This window comes from Typha angustifolia, chromosome 9 (assembly GCF_048772165.1).
Source record: "Typha angustifolia cultivar Huaian chromosome 9, ASM4877216v1, whole genome shotgun sequence".
Lineage (NCBI taxonomy): Eukaryota > Viridiplantae > Streptophyta > Magnoliopsida > Poales > Typhaceae > Typha > Typha angustifolia.
The window spans coordinates 8,460,955-8,474,625 of NC_133247.1; positions in this window are offsets into that span (position 1 = coordinate 8,460,955).

The following is a 13,671-nucleotide window of genomic DNA, read 5'->3' on the forward strand; positions in this document are numbered from 1 at the left end:
ATTTCTGATTTATGAGATGGATGTGACTGAGAGTTTTAAGTACAAAAGAAGCCTTAATGCATGTTGATTAATGAAGAACAACAGTTGTTAAATCTCAGAAATTGTGGTGTTTATGATATGATGAAAGAGGATATGCTAGAGTGGAGATGATGAAATTCTGATGGTAAATTTACTACGAAATCACTTACAAGTTTTTAAATAATTAGGGAAGGCTTTCTAAATTTATGCCCAACTTGCAGAAGATCCAAGTTCCCTTGAAGATTAGAGCTTTTCTTTAATTGGTATGTAGCCCACACGGCACATGCAAGGCACTTAGCAATTTGATTAGTTATCAATAATCAAATAAACATGTGTCAATATCATAATTTATCCACAACATCTAAACTAAGAATAATTCATGTCTAAATATCAACAACATATTGATAACCCTAATAGGGCCCCACACAGGCCACAATATATCATTAAGAGTATCCCACTATTATATATGCACAATAGTGGTATAAATCACATGTTTATAATAACGATAAGGATAAAAAACATCACTTTGAAAGTCAACTGATACATTATATAACATGACTCATCTCATGTGCAATACTAACTACACTTTACTTCTCAATCACTAGCAAAACTTATAAGAGAGTATCTTACTCCACTTGTTCACCTAGTTTTTGGAAAGGAGAAATAATAAGAGTCATGAGCTAAACGCTCGGTGAATAGACATTATCCCGACTCAGTGATGTTAAAGAGAGAGTAAATCATGTATTAGATAATATGAATCAGAATGAACATCATGCTATGAATGAGCATATAAGCATATCCTTGATAATATCAAATATATATAGTAGATATCATATTATAACTGATAAATAAATAAATCTCCATGTCATACTATTATTGTGTTATTTTCAAATATGACACATATAATGCATACTGACTATGACCATGATATAATGTCAAATACAATGATATTTGAAGCATGATAACTATTTTTAGTATCACAATCATCACCGTCATCTCGGTATAATATTATCATACTAGACTACCGTGCACGGTCAATACCCGGTACCCAGACTCATCATCATGCCCAAAGGTCTAAAGCATACCATGCCATTCATAAAAAGTATCTCAATCACAATCATACATTGCCATCCGCTAAGGGTATCAACTTTCATTTAGACCGGGCACCCTTTTAGTTGATAGAAACGACGTAAAGATAACTCGCTATGTATATCCTAGCGAATGATTTATGTCTGAATATCTACTACATACACGGACTAACGACTTCTTACATAAGGCCAAAAGATCGCAAATATATTAAGCGATCAATCATCCACCAAATGTCTTAACCCTCATGCCCACTTGGGTATCCTCATGCTTTCTACCAACTATCCTATCAATCAAATTTTATAATTTTTTTTCTATATGATAGATCACGTGTATTTTATCCAGTACTATAACAAGTCATACATATCAGGAATTTAGGTGGTAAGAAAATAAAAAAAAATGATGTGATGCACTCTCCAATCACACATGCATCTATCATATGCATACTCAAGTTAGTCTATAACATACATACTCATACTAGAGATCATATCGACATAAAGTCATAATAGTATAGTTATCTTCAATTATCTCTATATATCACTAGCATATTAATATCCAAGATCAATCTAATCAAATAAATAATAAAACATGCTTGACTGAAATCATCTCTCGATAAGATCATATAATCATGCTGGAGGCTAAAATATGCATATATATAATTTTACAATATATTCTAATTTGAGAAAGACATCTTGAAGATAAAATTACTCATCGCAACTATAATTACCAAGCAACTACTCTTTCACATTTGCTATAACAACGATCAGTCATCATATTAGAAAAGCCCTCGGGATCTTGGACAGGGGGGTTGAGATCTGAAATTATTTATAACATATATTGTTAGTCTTTTCACTAATTAAAATTAACTCGATTAGAAGATAATTTCTCATTGTAATCATTTATTATTAATTCATCCTAAATGTTCTATTTGATTTATGATCGATATTTCATTCTCCCATTGCTATTAATTCTTATACTTGTTTTGTTATTTATTAACCACAAATGTATTATATAATAATATCATTATTTAAGATATAACCATCTGCCTATTATTCTATTTGATAATTAAAAAAATAAAATAAATTAATGCAACTACCTGCATATAAGTATATGTACACAACTCTAATAACTATTATATCTAGTTATGATTAATATAATAATTATATTAGATGTATTTTGCTAATCATGGTATAACTAAATTTATTTACTAATCATGGTATAATTAAATTAATTCATAAAAATTAATACTTTAGATTAACTATAATAATTAAATAACTAGTAACATAATTTAAATAATATTTTTTTAACAAAAAGTCTATTGATACACACTGTTGGCTCAGCCCAGCACCTCAATGTTTTAGTGTGCTAGGCCGAGCCCAGCACTACAGCCAAGAAGGGTTTACTCAAGAGAGAAGAAGAAGAGAAGGAAGAAGTGTTACAGACTAGATCCGGATTGATCCGAACGTAAGAAAATTATAAAAATTTAAGTGGTGGTAACCTCACGAGATAGAGTTTTAATGGATCTTGTTTTATGTCAATTAGATGTCTGGATGAAAATATAATTAAAATAGTGAAACAAGGTTAGAACAAGCAAAATGATCCGATATTGTGGTGGTCAATGGAGGGTGGTGGATGTCCAAGGGTGGTAGTGGACAACTGTATAGTAGGGTGGCTATTGGAGGAAGGTGGTGGCTAGGGTTGGATGCTTGGAAGAATTCTACAATATGATCTCCTATGAAGATAAAGACAATATAACGGCTATGATAAAAATAGTAAATGCAATAATAAGAAAATAATTAAACTTAATTAATTCTCAATGGTTGGATGCTTGGATGAATGAAGCCCAACCCCTATATATATAGAGGTCGGGTTTAATGAGTCTTTACTTATACGACTCAAACTAGGACTTGCTTTAGAGACTTACATGACTTAATTAAACTTGTCTTAGAGGCTTACAAGACTTAATTGAACTTGACTTAGTAGTTTATGTTAAATTTATAATTATTATATTTGTTATGCCTAAATTATTAAATGTTAATGTTTTATTTTAACTAATTAAAGTATTTTAGTTATATGTAAACCTTGATTAATTTAATCTTGATTAATCACTAAAAATAGTCAAATTTGGGCTCAAACCAGATTTAGGCTTAACCACTACTAACCAACTCGATATACCTTTTATCTTTCAAGTCATGCTTAAGTCAAACCAAAATCCACTAATCACTTTTTTCCTTATCTAAATCAATGAGTCAAAAAATTTTCTTTTTTCATCGAGCAACATATTTTCAGTAATCAAATTTCTATAAATTGCATAATTTCAGCAAGGAATCTTCACCTAATGCAGTGAATTTTCAGCTCCAATTCAGCAAAATTTTTAGTAATAATTGTATAGTAAACAAATTTTAAATTCCTATTTGAGCAATAATTCCAGCCAAGCAAATTACCCACTTAATATAGTAGATTTCTAGCATATTTTATGCAGATTTTTACCAAATTTCATGCACATTAGCAGATTTCAAACATAATCACAGCAATTTTTCAGCAGATTTGGAGCAAATTTTCATGCTCCAAGAAATCTATAAATAGAAGGGTTAAGAGCTAGAGAAACATATCTTTTCTTGTGTACTTTCTGTTAAGTTTTTCTTTTAAGGAGTTCTAGTTTAAATTTCATCATTTAAACTTGCAACTGTTTCAATTCAATTGGCAACAATAGAGCACATTTCAAGAAATTCCAATCTTTGTAGGTTAGCAAAGTTCATATTCTGATTTACTTTTAGCGTAATCTCTTATTTTTGGATTTAGATTTTGATGGTTTTTGAAAGAAGTATTATGTAACTCTCTAATGCTAAATCGTATGTTTATTTTTATTTAATTTTTGTTATTAACTACTAAAGTAAATTTTTAATATTCTTAAGGTTGAGGATAGCTTGTTAAGAACATTTCTTTTATTCTAAATTTCTTATGTGTTCTTAATTGCTAAGAAGGTTCTTCTTTCTTCTACATTAAATTTGTTATTTAGAATTTAGATATTAGTTGTTTTTCTTAAAAAGGATGTATCTAATGATTTAAAGTAATTACTCTATATTTTCTAAAAATGAAGGAAGAACTTAACTTTTATGAAAATTGAATTGTTCATTCAAAGATAATCTTTCGATCCACTAGTAATTGATTTCTTAGTGAATCGTAGAAAAAGAAGAGATTTATGTTATCTAATAGAAATGTGTTATTTATAAGTGGATTTCAAGACCTTATTTCTCTCACACTTAATTAAAAAAATCTGTAAAAAAGTTTTTCTTTTTCCATAAATCTCCTAAACCCATTTTCCAACTAGGTTAAAATTATTTTTAATATTTTCAAACACTTCAAGTTTTCAAACAAGTCTTCGTAGGATCGATACCTTACTTGTGATACACCTTTTTAGAGTCTTTTTTTATTGCATTAATTATTTAATTTTATTAAAATAAATTTTCTGTAGCTCGCGTTTGAACACGCCCTTCCACGTTCGAACACGCCCTTCTGCGTTCGAACGCCTTTGCGAACGCCCGCATTAGGTTCGCAAAAACAGAGAACGCGAAATGTGCGTTCAAATGAGGTAGGGCACGTTCGAACACCTATATTAGGTTCACATCAATAGAAAAAGCCTTTTGTGCATTCGAATGTAGTCGGGCGTGTTCGAATGCAATCGGTAGGAGTCCACGAGAATTAGGGTTAATAATTATTATTTTGGCTTGTTGGCTAGCCTCTATAAAAATATGGATGGCAGCCAAAATTATTATGCTTATTTGAATATTGGTTTCTTGCCTCCTCTATCATCTCTCTAGTATCTCTACCATAATCTCCGTCCTCCCTCTTCACCAACCTACCACTCTACCGTTGGCAAGGTGTCATCTATCTTCCAATCTCTCTTGTCTATAGAGTCCTACCCCTTCCTTAGGATCTCGACCACTTCTTCCCCTTTGTCTTTATCCCTTAAACAACATCAATCATCCACCCTTATCTCCATTATCATCCATAACACTAACATCCACTCCACCCATCACCACCACCTTCATCCCTACTTTATCGTGTTTTCATCCTAGTTGCAGTTTGAATCTATAAAGGGCATAAATACAAAAAACATAGATCAAGAAGTTACAAATCAATCAAAATTAATCTAGATCTTGAAGGGATCGTTTCGTAGCTCAAATCATTGGCATCAAAGCTTAGCGAACCTCATACCTCCATTAATGGTGGAAACAAGGAAGATGGCATCAATAAGGAAATCAATAGAGAACACACCGACAAGGAAAGACTCAATCCACGATAACCCTAATCGAGAGACTAATTCCCTTGAGGCGGCCACGATAGGACTAAGTCGACCAACGTCCATGAGTATGAACATGGGCTTGGCGGATGAACTTAGGGAAATGTTCCAAACATTTCTATATAGTGTTGACGCAATGCAGAATGATCATAATGCTTTAAAAGAATATGATACGATCTCCCCTTAGGCTAAGGTTCGATCTCTTCCAATTCTCTGATCTGGACTAGATTTGGCATGGAACTTTGTAATAAGATCCCGAAAGATGCCGCCGTCAGATCAACGTGAAATTTGGATATGTTGTAGCCCTAGAAAAGAGCTTTCCAAAAAATCAAGTTTCAAGTGAAGCAGATGTGGGGATCTTGAGATATCGTCCGATTAGTAGAAGAATATCAGGGTGGTCTAATTAGAATTTGTGGATGAAGGCACGAGATCCTAGGTGATGGTGGTTGGAGGCGGACCGACGTTTGTGCGGTGGCACCGGTGAAAAATGGTGATGAAAAGGTTATGGTTAATGGAAGGGTTAGGGCAAGTGTTGGATAGATTGGAAGAAGGGGGATGAGAGGGCCCCCCTTAAGGGTCTAGGGTGATTGGCTGGTCGAGGGAGGTTAGAAGCGGCGTCGCCAGGGATTGAGAGAATGAGAGCGAAGAAGACGAAGGAGGTAAGACAAAACTTAATTTTTCAATAATAACCTCTAGTTGCTATCCATATCTCTTTTAGAGGCTAACCAAACAACTCAAAATTAATCCTAAACAATACAATTTTGTCGATCGCATTGGAACGCGCCCGACTGTGTTGGAACGCACCGAGTTCGCTTTTCTCTGGATTTGCAAACATGATGCAAGCGTTCGAACGCGCTGTAGGCGTTCGAACGCACGATCGAACGCGTTTATTTTCCACTTCTCTGTATTTTCAAATGCGATACAAGCATTCACAGTGCATTCGAACGTGGCGTTCGATCGCACAATGCACACTCTCATAACCACGTTCATAACTGCGTTCACAACCGCGTTCGAACGCACTCCACCCACGTTCTAACGTGACTTATAGAAAATTTATTTTCTTGGAAATTAAACATTAAAATAAGAAACAAAGACACTCCTAAAGTATATCTATGCCGAGACGACATTAGTGAAGTCTGAATCGTATCAAAATATGTCATGAATCGATTGGCTTTATCATCTCCTTGACGAAGATCAGTGTCTCAAGAAGGACCAGCGGTGGGACCACATCGAACCGATACCCTATAGGTCCAGGTACGACATGTTAATGTCAATGATCCTCTTTTACCTATGTCTACACATCATTTCCCACCTTCGATACACAACCCAAGACCGGCGATGGTGAAACCTGAGAGGCATACGACATCGGTGCACTTCGTCGATGAACATGATTGGCACTTAGAGGATGATGTTGATCCCTTCGGAGATGGCTATGGGCATGCTCAAGGATTCAGAGAAGGAGAATAACAAGCACAAAGGTTCAGACCAGAACCAAGAATCTTTCGCGAACCCGATAATATTATTCGGGGGAGAACCACACGTTTGGACTTTTCAAAATTCTAAGACAGTGATTCGACGAATTGGTTATTTCAAATGGAACAATACTTTGATTTTCAAGTGATGGCGGAGGACGCAAAGGTCCAGATGACAAGCTTTCACTTCCAAGGAATAGCATTACATTAGTATTGATCAGCTATTCGAGGTAGAGGATTTACCGGTTGGGCTAACTTTTGTAGGAGAATTACAAGCAGATTTGGGATAGCGGTATATGAAGATTTTGCTACCACATTAAGCAAGATGGTTCAGAGGACAACCATATTGGAGTACCAAGCATAATTTGAAAGAGTTAGTAGTTGTTGCAAGCTACCTTGGTTCGAACCGACATTGATGAGCATATTCATTTCAAGGCTGCGAGAGGAGATCCAAGTGGATGTTCGTGCTCTCTATCCTACCACTCTTGAGGAGGCCTTTGAGAAGACCGTGAGGATGGAGCAAAAGCACAAGGTTCTCAAGATGACAACGAAAGCAAGTTAGGGCAATTGAGATAGGCAGTTTGCGCTTAGAATGTCGGCTAGAAATTATGCGGGTTCAAAGATAGCGGCTACTAGTACTAGAGTATGACCACTTTTGAGACCCTCTTCCAATATTAGAGGAGGCATAAAACCCCCCGTTTGAACTCTCACACCTGCCTAGGTGGAGGAGCGAATAGCATTTGCTTTTGATGGGATGAACATTTCACTCCTGATCATCGGTGTTCCAAACCGATTAGGAGTGTGATGCTCATCGACGGTCTCGAGGAGGACGATGAGGTTGTTGGTGATGGAGAGTGTTCAGAGGAGGTCCATGAGAAGGTCATAGAGGAGGGCATGGAGGAAGATATTCAAGTTGAAATATCGATGCATGCATATTTGGGTACTTCCGTGCCGAGAATATTGCCAGTGGACAGACTCGTTAGAAAGTATTATGTGCACATCCTCATCTGGGAGTATATACAACTTTCTAGATGAGAGGTTAGTGAGGAAGTTGGGCTTGGATGCTGAATCGATCACGGGGTTTGACATTGCTATTAGAAATGGCACGAAGTTTCGGAAGGAGAGCTTGTGTCGTCGGGTCAATATACGGGTGCAAGGATATGACATCATTGTGGACTTGTATCCATTGGCCCTGTGAGAAGCGGACATTATTCTTGGCACTCAGTGGTTGCAAAGCTTGGGACCCGTCACTTTTGATTTCCGGAGCATGTGGATGAAATTTAAACAAGGAAACAAAGATGTGTGGCTTGATGGCGTTCGGTCTCTGCCAATTCTAGCAATGCAGTCGATGGTGGGGCTACCTTGTGCGATTGGAAGGCGGGGTTATTGCTCAGATTTTGTCGGTAAAACTATTTGGCATATCTTCTTCAGTTAGGACCAGTAGGAGATGAACCCACGATGAGTCCATGTACCACAATTAATTTGTCTAATTTATTAGATAAATTTGCTGGACTGTTTGAAAAGCCAAAGGAGTCTTACTTATCGCCCGTGCTATTGGTACGAAAGAAGAATGGGATATGACGTTTTTGTGTTAACTATTGAGCACTAAACGCTATCACCGTCAAGAACCGGTATCCCATTTAGGCCACAGAGGAGCTGCTGAACGAGCTTGCAGGGGTGACCATATTCAGCAAGCTTGACTTGAGGGTCGGGTATCATCAAATTAGAGTTCACCCGACGGATGTGCATAAAACTGCATTTAGGACTCTAGACGGGCACTACGAGTTTCAAGTGATGTCTTTTATTTTTACCAGTGCTCCAGTTACTTTTCAAGGCCTCATGATGATATCTTTCAACCTCTACTATGAAGGTACGTCTTAATATTTTTTGATGACATTTTGGTATACAGCAGGACTGAAATAGAGCATTAGCGACATTTGGAGGATGTGTTTAATTTATTGAAGCAAAACCAGCTGAAGATTAAGAAGTGCAAGTGCCTATGGGGAGTACCACAAGTAGAGTATTTAAGCCACATCATCACAGTGGAAGGAGCAGCGACAGATCCTCAAAAGGTGGCATGCATGACCGCTTGGCCGATCCCTACTTCCACCACAAGATTGCGATGATTCTTAGGGCTGACCGGGTATTATCACGCTTCATCGCTAGGTATCACAAGATTGCTGCTCCTTTCACTTTTTTGCTGAGGAATGACTCTTTTAGATAGATGGATAAAGCCACCATAACTTTTGAAAAACTGAAAATAGCAACGATAACGCCGCCCGTTCTAGCTCTTCCAAACTTCACCAAAGAGTTTGTTGTGGAATATGATGTGTTAGGAGTGAGCATAGGAGTTGTACTAATGTAAGGAGGACGTCCCATAGCCATTCTTAGCAAGTCTTTATTATAAAAATCTCAGCAATTATCGACCTATGAGAGAGAGATATATATAGGCAATTCTACATGCGGTGATAAAGTAGAGACCTTATTTGATCGGTAGACGATTCATTATTCAAACATATCAAAGGAGCCTTCCATACTTTATGGGACAACATATTCACACTCCGACACAATAGAGATGGGTCATCAAATTGCTTGGGTATGATTATGAAATTTAATACAAGAAAGGAATAGAAAATAGAGCGGCAGATGCATTATCACACCAACTCGATACTGCTAAGCTCGCAGCCTTTCTTCTCCTACTTTTTCTTTTCTTGACAAGCTAAAGTATGTATGTATATTTGACCTAGATGTTTTGAGATTGTTATAGGAGGTATTGGATGATCCAAAGCAGCAACCAGAGTTGGAGAATCAAGGCAATTTGCTGCTAGATCGTGCGTGCATTCGGGTACTCGCAAATGATGAATTGCGGTAGAAATTATTGGAGCACTTCCACCAAACTCCAGAGGCTGGTAATGAGGGTGTCTTAAAGACTTATAGGAGGATATCATAGAGTTGCATGTGGCCAGGACTAAGGCGAGATATTAGGAGTTTTGTCCGTGCTTGCGAAGTCTGTCAAAGGGCTAAGGCAATTACATTGAAACTAATCGGATTACTGTAGCCTCTATCAATATCAAACCGTGTTTAAGAAGACATTTCTATGGATTTCATAAAAGGTTTTTCTGCTGGTACATGGTTATTCTATTACTTTTGTGGTGGTCGACATATTAAGCAAGTATACGCACTTTTTTGTATTGTCACATCCATTTTCAATCAAGTCAGTGGCTAAAATTTTTTTAGAGATGTCTCGGATCGTGATCGTGTATTTATGAGCGACTTTTGGATGGAGTTTTTTAGATTGCAAGGGACTCGATTAAACTTTAGTTTGGCCTACCATCCATAGACGGACGGCCAAACTGAGGTGGTTAATCGAGTTATTGAGCAATACTTGCAGTGCTTTGTTGGAGAAATGTCAAGACGATGGTTAGAGTTTTTACCGTATACAGAGTGGTTTTACAACACCACCCACAACAGCAGCGTTAGCATGACTCCGTTCAAGGTGGTGTATGGGTGCACGGCTCTGATATTACGCGCTTATGATCCCATGGCATCTGCAGATCGGATGAAGGTGGATTTAGTTTGATGGATAGAGACGTCACATTAAGGAGGTTGCGTGCCCATTTAAAACTTGCTCAAAACTGCATGAAGCAAGTTTATGATCGTAGCCATCGGGAGTAGGAGTTTGACATCGGTAGTTGGGTATTCGTGAATGTGTAATCATATCAATAGGTGACCTTGTGTCCGATATGAAATCAAAAGTTAGCACATCGCTACTTTGGTTCGTTTTAGGTGTTAGAGCATATCATTTGTAATTATAGGAGAAGTCAAGAGTACATCCTGTCTTTCATGTATCATTGCTGAGGGAGCAAATTTGTGATCATTAGGTTATTGGATCAGTTCTACCGGAGCCATTGGAGGAGACAGAGATTGTGGAACCAGCTTGTATACTTGCTAGGCACTGACGACATTATGGTATCAGATTAGAGATGGAGGTTCTAGCCGAGTGGCTTGGCAAGCCATCCGATGAGACAACATGAGAGTTGAAGATAGATATCTTGGAGTGTTTCCTCGACTTTACACCTTGAGGACAAAATGGGGGAAGCGTGGTGGGCTGATACACTTTGCTAAAGTCTTTTCTTATTGCATTAGTTATTTATTTTCATTAAAATAAATTTTCTATAGGTCACACTCGGACGCGGAAGGGGGTACGTTTGAACGTATTTACAAACGTCTGCATTAGGTTTGCAAAAATAAAGAACGCGAAATGTGTGTTGAATGCCTACATCAACTTCATATCGACAGATAACGCCTTTTGTGCGTTCGAGTGCGGTCGGGCGCGTTCGAATATGATCGGTGGGAGTCCACTAGAATTAGGATTAATAATTGTTATTTTGGTTTATTGGCTAGCCTATATAAATGTGTAGATGGCAGCCAAAATCATCATGCTTATTGAATATTGGTTTCTTGCTTCCTTTATCATCTCTCTAGTCTTTCTACTCTAACCTCAGTCCTCCCTTTTCACCAACCTACCACCTCTATCGTTGGCAATGTCTTACCTATCTTCTAATCTCCCTCGTCTATTGAGTCCTCCTTCTTCCTTGTGATCTCGACCACTTCTTTCCTTTCATCTTTATCCCTTAAACAACGTCAACATCCACCTTTATCTCCATTATCGTCCATAACCGTAACTCCATCTGTCACCACATCCTTCATCCCTACTCTATCTTGTTTTCATCCTAGTTACAATTCGAATCTATGAAGAGCATAAATACAAAAAACGTAGATCAGAAAGTTATCAGATCAGTTAAACTAAGTTTTATAATTTTCTAACTACGGTAAAATATTTGGTAAATATTTTCCCTCGGTTATGCAGATTGCTTCTTATAATAAATCCATATTTTAAAGGGGTTGTTCCGTAGCCCATATCAGCTTGTCGATCTACTCTATAGATTCGAGCACTTGCGAGTGTTATTTAAATTATCACAATAGCTTACATGACTTAACTAGACTTACCTTAAAGGCTTACATAAGAGATAAATATAAATTAATTAAAAGATAAATAGACTTGATTCATCGAGCCTAATGTCCTCATGATTCGATCCGATTAGACTCAGATTGTATCAAAAAGAAGAGAAGAAGAAGAAGGAAGAAGAAGAAGAAGAAAGAGGGAGGGGGCCAGGCCGTAGGGGAGGGGAACAACTACTAGTGGCCACTTAGCAGCCGACCTCTTATCAGCGACTTCGAGAAGAAATAATGAGAAAAGAATAGCTAAAGAGATAGAGAGAGAGGCTCACCGGTGATTAGGAGGGTCGACAATGGCTTTTCCCAATGGTCGGAGGTCACTATGGGACTAAAGGGGGGAGAGAGAGCTTGAGAGAATGAGAGAAGGAGAAAGAGAAAGAGAGAGAGAGGCCGGGGTGGTTGCGTGGCGGTGGTGGAGTGGTCAGTGGGTTTGGTCCCACCTCTATGCATCACCACAATGCCAATGAGGAGGGCTCTCGTGACCCTTGCATGCAATGCATGTTGGGCACGAGGCGACCATAGCATGGTTGGTTGCGTTGTGCCTAACTTTTGTTTTTTGTTTTTTTGCTAACTTGGGTTATTACACTAGCTATGCGTTTTGTGGCAAAAAGGAGGTGGCTAGACATAGTCTGGATATAATCAAAGGTGTGGCAGTGGACTAAAAGAAATTTTAGATATAGAGAGGTACTCAAATATGTTATTGATATGTTTAGTTGAAAATTCCCTATTGATGACAAAGAGAAGGGAAAGTGGTAAAATGGCTGGATTACTTAAATAATTTGGGCAATTTGGTTTGAAAGGAATATGAGGGTGTTCAAAAATAAATGCAAGAGTTGGAAGGAGATTGGCTAGCATTAAAGTTAATTTTGTGTCTTGGGCAGATATATAAAATGAGTTGAGGAAAAAAGCTTGGCAGATAAATCTTGCGGAGGAAGGACTAATGATTCTAGATGATTGAAAAATATATGATTTGTGTGTTTTGTTAGTTTAATTTTGGTCTTACTTGTTGATATTAGTGTTGTAATTGATTGCATGTAGATTGATGGTTGAATTGTAATATTTTATGTGGTTCCAATTAAGGTGCTCTGGGATATATTTTATTTTGCCGTATTCTGGTAGATAGTTGTGGTAGTGGTTGGTATCTTTTGTATTTAGGACTTCTTGATAGTTAGAATTTCTTTATTTTAGATGAATATTGGAGAACTAGGATATAGTATGTTTAATGTTGTTTCAATAAAATAGGATTTTTATGACCTTCTTTCGAAAAAAGAAGATAAAAACCCAACATAGAGGGCAATGAGTCAAAACTCAGAAAACTCTTCGTATGATTTGACTTTTATATAATCAACACAATAAAGACTATGTGCAGTTTCAACTATACATCTACGTATTATGGTAGAAAATTCATTAAATATCAACCCAAATTTTGAGTTAATTTATGACAAAAAGAAAAGAAAAGAAAATGGTTAAATATATTTTATCACCATGTACTTATTGCTAAAATTATTTTACTCCTATACTTCAAAAATTTTTTTTGTTGAACTTAACTGAGCGTCATGACTATTTTGATCATTTAGTTGTATTATCTCAAAAACCTTAATATTTTATCTAACAAATATAATATGATATTTTGGTTATTTTGATGCCATTTAATTAAGTTTAATAGGAAAAACTAACGATCTCAGTTTATAAGTTTAGAGACTGATTTAAGATTTTTTAAACTACGTAGGGATAATTTTAGACATAAATATATAATGATAAAATGTATGTAAC